Genomic DNA, 6,599 nt, shown 5'->3' on the forward strand with positions numbered 1-6,599 from the left:
AAGACACTGTCAATAGGACAAAATGGCAACCAACAAATTGGGAAAAGATCTTTACCAATTCTATATCTCAAAAGGGGCTAATATCCAACGTATACAAAGAACTTAAGAATTTAGATTCCAGAGGACCAAATAACCCTATTAAAAATGGGGTACAGAGCTAAACAAAGAATTCTCAACTGAAGAATACCGAATGGCTGAGAAGCATCTAAAAAAATGTTCAACATCCTTAGTCATCAGGGAAATGTAAATGAAAACAACCCTGAGATTCTACCTCACACCAGTCAGAATGGCTAGGATAAAAAGCTCAGGTGACAGCAGATGCTGGAGAAGTTGTGTCTACTTCAATGAAACACTCATTCACGAGTCTGCCTTAGCTTTTCACCCATGCCCACTTCAGGAAATCACTCCTTCATGTGTTTGCCCCAGCGAAAACACCTTCCAATACAACTGACTTTCCAAAGAACCCTTAAATTTCTACTTCACATGTCTATGGGTGTCATCTCTGTTTAGCGGTCATGCCAATGAGAAACTACGTGTTTCTCAAAATACAAGGAACAAATGGCCATGTGGTACCCAGACCCAATTGATATATCTACATCAGGCAACCCGTACACCTGTGACTCAGAGATCAGAGCAGTAGAGGAAACAGAGAGACCATAAGATCAAGGGGATCATGAAGACTGCTATGAGAATTTGTCTTCTAGAAGTGTCAGATCAGCTCTTGTGTTTTATAACAGCCCTTCGAGTAGGTGTGAGGTCCCAACTCATTATGGTTTGACTTTTCATTCTGTCTTGACCTATGTTCTTTGATTTAGCTCTTAGCAACACCTATCCCCCCTCTATTTGAGAAATGGATATTTCAGTCCTAGGCTCATTTTTTACTGTTATTTATTTTCTTGGTATTGAGTTCTTTTAGCACCTTGTATATTTTATGTATTACCAGATATGCATTTCACAAACAACTTTCCCCAATCTTGTCTATTCGTTGTTATTTTTCTTTCTGGTATAGAATCACTGTTGATTACTGTTATTCCTTTATTTATTCTGTTTTTATGTACCATGATTTTGAAGTCAGATCCTTTGTCTATGGGGTGGAGAGAGAACTCAGTGGTTTAGAGCAAGTATTGCTCTTGCAGAGGACCATGACCAGTTTCCCAGAACCCACTCTGGGCATCCCACAGGGATCTGTAACTGCAGCTCCCAGAAATCTAATGCCTTTTCTGGCCTTCATGGGAACACACACATACACCCAGGCACAGCACACATGCTCATATGCATATGCATATGATTTAAAATAAAACAGTCTTTTAAAGAAATCTCTCTCTGTCAATAACATACGCCACTTCTGCTTTGCTTTCTTCTCTTAGTTCTATGATCTCAAATTTTACCTCTAAATTCGTGTTCCACTTAAGTCAAATTTTGAGCATGATTCTTCAGCTTATGAGTGCCTAGCTTTCCCAATATTAAAGAAATTTTTCTTTCTGCACTATGTGTCTATTCTTGGTGCCTTTGACAAAAATCAGTTGGCCATAAATATTTTCTTTCTCGGATTCTGTTCCCCAATGTTTTCTCATAAAAAATCACTCTAAAAATGATATGAAACGATGAAATACTTTTTAAAGATTTATTTTATCTTATGTGAATGAGTACACTGTAGCTGTACAGATGGCCATGAGCCATCATGTGGTTGCTGGGAATTGAACTCACTCCGCTCCGCTCGCTCAGGCATAATACACTGTAGCTGTTTTCAGACACACCAGAAGAGGGTGTCAGATCTCATTACAGGTGGTTGTGAGCCACCATGTGGTTGCTAGGATCCAAACTCAGGACCTTCGGAAGAGCAGTCAGTGCTCTTATCCATTGAGCCATCTCGCCAGGCCCGATGAAATACTTTAGATATCAAAAGTAACTGAAAATGTAGCTTAGTGGTAGAAGGCCTGCCAAGCAGACACAAAGCAACACACACACACATGTGCGCTCACACACACATACACTCATAGATACACACACCCATAAACATGCATGTGCACACACATATACACACCCATAACACTCATGTGTACACACACACATGCACACATGTTTACACACATTTGCTATTATTCATTTACTTTACATCCTGATCAAAGTTTCCCCTCCCTGCTCTCCTCCCAGTCCCTCCCTCTTACATGCCTTCCCCTCACTCCCTTCCCTTATCTGCCCTTCTCAGAAAAGTGGAGGCCTCCTGTGGATATCAACCAGCCTTGGCATATCAAGTTGCAGTAAGACTAAGTATGTCTTCTATTGAGGCTGGACAGATGATGTGGACCAGTTAGGGGACAGGGATCCAAAGGCAGGCAATGTAGTCAGAGGCAGTCCCAGCTCCTGCTCTTAGGAGTCTCACATGAAGTCCAAGCTATCTAACTGTTACATATGGGTAGAAGGCCTAGGTCTATCCCATGTACGCTCTGTTAGGCAGTTCAGTCTCTGTGAGCCCCTATGGGCCCAGGTTTATTGATTCTATAGGTTTTCTTTTTGGTGTCCTTGACCCCTCTTGCTCTTTCAATCCTTACCCCATCTCTTCCACAGATACTCCAAGCTCTACTTGGCCATATACACAAACGATGCTCTACCATACCACAGGGACACTTGCTCAACTATATTCATAGCAGCTTTATTCATAATAGCCAGAAACTGGAAACAACCTAGATGTCCCTCAACGAAACAATAAAGAAGATGCGGTACATTTACACAATGGGATATTACTGAACTCCTCCTCATCCACCAGTCCCCATGTCTAATCTATTTCCCTTTCTCAGTGAGATTCCATCATCCTCCACCTTAGGTCCTCCTTGTTATATAATTTCTTTGGGTCTTTGGTTTGTAGCATTGTTATCTTGTACTTTATAGCTAATGTCCATTTATCAGTGAGCACATACCATGTTTGTCTTTCTGTGTCTGGCTTACTATACTCAGGATGACCTTGTCTAGTTCCAACCATTTGCTGGCAAAATTCATTATGTCATTGGTTTTAATAGTTGATGCTCTGTTGTGTAACTGTACCATATTTTCTTTATTTTTCGGTTGAACTAATAAAAAATTATCCAAGGACTAAATACCTACTTCTCAAAGAGAATTGAAGGGGATAGACTTTGCTAAGAGCTAAATGAAAGAGCATTGGTCATCACAGAAATGAAAAGTCAAACCATAATAAGCTGGGACCTCACACCTACTAGGAGGGCTGTTATAAAAGACAAGGGCTTCTCTGACATTTCTAGACAGAGGGAAAGAGTACTGAGAGAGATGATTGGATGAGGGATCGCTGGGATGAGCTAGAAACCTAGGACAATGCAAATTTTCCAGAATAATTGAGGATGACATAGCTTAGACTCATAGCAATGGGGGATATGGAGCCTGAACCAAACATCTCCTGTAACCAGGAAAGACTTCTAATGGAGGGATTGGAACACAAATCCAGACACAAAACCTTCAACCCACACTTTGTCCTGTCTATAAGATATGCAGGGGTAAAAGATGGAGCAGGATTTGAGGGAAGGGCCAACCAGTGATTGGCCCAGCTTACGACCCATGGCATGAGACAGAGCCCACCCCTAGCATTATTAATGATATCTGCTATATTTGCAGACATAGCCTAGCATAAATGTCATGAGAGTCTTTACCCAGCAACTGATGAAAACTAATGTGGAGACCTACAGCCAAACATTCAGTAAATCCTTTTTTGGGGGGGGTCGGGGGAGGAGGGGTTTCGAGACAGGGTTTCTCTGTGTAGCCCTGGCTGTCCTGGAACTCACTCTGTAGACCAGGCTGGCCTCGAACTCAGAAATCCGCCTGCCTCTGCCTCCCAAGTGCTGGGATTAAAGGCATGTGCCACCACTGCCCAGCTCAGTAAATCATTTTTAAATGTTCATTTTCAAAGAATCTCATGGAAGCCATAACCATGGAACATTCAGCTACATGCTTATCTAGGCCTGTCTTGATAATTTTTTTTAGATTTATTTTTTTATATGTAAATACACTGTAGCTGTCTTTAGACACACCAGAAGAGGGTGTCAGATCTCATTACAGATGGTTGTGACCCACAATGTGGTTGCTGGGATTTGAACTCAGGACCATTGGAAGAGCAGTCAGTGCTCTTAACCACTGAGCCATCTCTCCAGCCCCCCATTGGTCACTTTAACACAGGCTGATGTTACATGTTTGCCCATGAAAACAAATCTGGTGGCTAAATGTGTGTCTTACAAAATTACTTTACTACAAGATGAAATTTATGGGACAGAAATTCAAAACCTTAAACCAGGGAAGATAAATTGAAAGTTCAAGACAGTACAAACTTACCTTTGATCTATGAGATTTTTTTTCCTGGCAGATTCTTTAACATCCTCTGACATCCATATTCTAACACCATAAGGGAGTAAGAAGGCAAAAACAGCCTCAGCTTTTGGAATGACTTCTCCTTCTTGATTCAAACGACTCCATGTCTTTCCCTTCTCACTTCCAATGGATAAGTCTGTTTTGGTTCATGAATGCACTTCCGGGACTCTACAGTTAATTTTCCAGAATGAGCCCATGACGATAGTAACTCAAAACTCATGGCATATAGATGACTAAGGATTTACTCTGACTTTGTTGTGCCATATGAGAGATGAAGAGTGTGGCTGGAATACCTATAACAACCAAACAGTGCAAATATTATACAGCAAGAATGGAAATAAATATTTAAAAAACTGAAAACTCCATGGAGTTTGTAGAAGTGGCAGTATCACATGAAAGCTTGAAGTACAAAAGAGAAAATGGCTAGTAGCCAACAAAGATGAAGATATGAAGATGAGTTCTGTGAGGACTAAAATCAGAAAAAATGAAAAGATTGAGAGAAGACACTCAGGGGCTGCTCCTTAGTGGTGGGGTGGCAGACAATGCTTTGCATAGTTTCAGTTTAAGCTTGTGTGTGTGTGTGTGTGTGTGTGTGTGTGCGCATGTGTGTCTGTGTGTGTGTGTGTGTGTGTGTGTGTGTGTGTGTGTGTGTGCATGTGTTTCACTTGCATGTATTGATGAAGCAGCTTGCCTCCATCTTAGGCTTAAAAGCCAAATAAAGTAAAGACAAAGTAGGTTCATTCCTGTTTACCATTAAACCTCTGTTTCTAAAGGACAAAGTAAGAAAATGAAATAAATATATTTGCATAAATAAATAAATAAATAAATAAATAAATAAATAAATCAAACTGTTGATACTCTCCACTGGTGACATAAGCCAATTCGAGCCAAACTGAAATATGAAGACAGGGTTATTTGAAGCAGAGGAGTTCACCAACCAAACAGAAGGGGGTCAGTGAAGTCACCATGCCAAGGGAGTCAGAGGGAAGGAGGAAGAGAAAGAAAGCAGATAGAGAGAGAGAGAGACAGAAACAAGAGGTGGGTAAAGAACCAAAATATCTGGATTATATAAGAAAGAGCATCTTGGGGGAAGCCTAGTCCCTGGACTTGAAAGTTTACCACAAAGGGTGGGGTATGCCAGGCATGCCCAGTAACAGGTAAGAACTGAGGGATGCTGGGAGAACTTGGAGGCCAGGTTCACTTTGGTATGTTAAATATGCAACACAGCTGTTTGTCTGAAACCCAACAACAACAACAACAAATACTTCTCATCTCTGAAGAGCAAGGATGGAAGAAGTTGTTCCAGTTAAGAGATAACTGGGCACACATATGGAATCAGTAGAATTGCAGGGTATTTGGTTATTGTACATAGAAAACCTGGTTACTAGCAAAATATAAAAACTTATAGATGGACAACAGCCAGAAGAAGCTCCACTCCCAGGTGCTCTAACACTCCCAAGATCAGAGGTGAGGAGGACACAACATCTGTCCCAACAACAGGAGTAACTGGGACCAGCGGGACCCAGGCACACAGGAACTCCTTCAGCCCAGTGGCTCAGGTTGCTTCCAGGTCTGTCTGGTCCCCTGCCCTGAGCAGACCTTGGGTGTAAACTCTGCAGCCAGTCCCACAACATTCAGAGGAAGCTCCACTGCAAGGCTCTCTAACAAGTCCAGGATCACAGGATACCAGAATCAGGATCCCAGAGACAGATTGACTCTGAGGAGTTCTGACACACCCAGGATCACAGGAAGGACAGGCTCCAGTCAGATTTAGCAAGGGCAGGTAGCACTAGAGATAACCAGACGGCAGGGGTTGGGGGAGCATAAAAAAATAAGCAACACAAACCAAGATTACTTGGCATCATCAAAACCCAATTCTCCCACCATAGCAAGTCCTGGACACACCATCACACTGGAAAAGGAAGAATCAGATGTAAAATCATGTCTCATGGTCATGATACAGGACTTTAAGAAAGACATAAATAACTCTCTCAAAGAAATACAAGAGAACACAGGTAAACAGCTAGAAGCTCTTAAAGAAGAAACACAAAAATCCCTTAAAGAACAGACGGGTGAAGGAAATGAACAAAATCATCCAGAATCTAAAAATGGAAATAGAAACAATAAAGAAATCAGAAAGAGACACAACCCTGGGGATAGAAAACATAGGAAAGAAATCAGGAGTCATAGATGCAAGCATCATCAACAGAATACAAGAGATAGAAGAG

This window comes from Mastomys coucha, unplaced genomic scaffold (genome assembly GCF_008632895.1).
Source record: "Mastomys coucha isolate ucsf_1 unplaced genomic scaffold, UCSF_Mcou_1 pScaffold20, whole genome shotgun sequence".
Classification (NCBI taxonomy): Eukaryota; Metazoa; Chordata; class Mammalia; order Rodentia; family Muridae; genus Mastomys; species Mastomys coucha.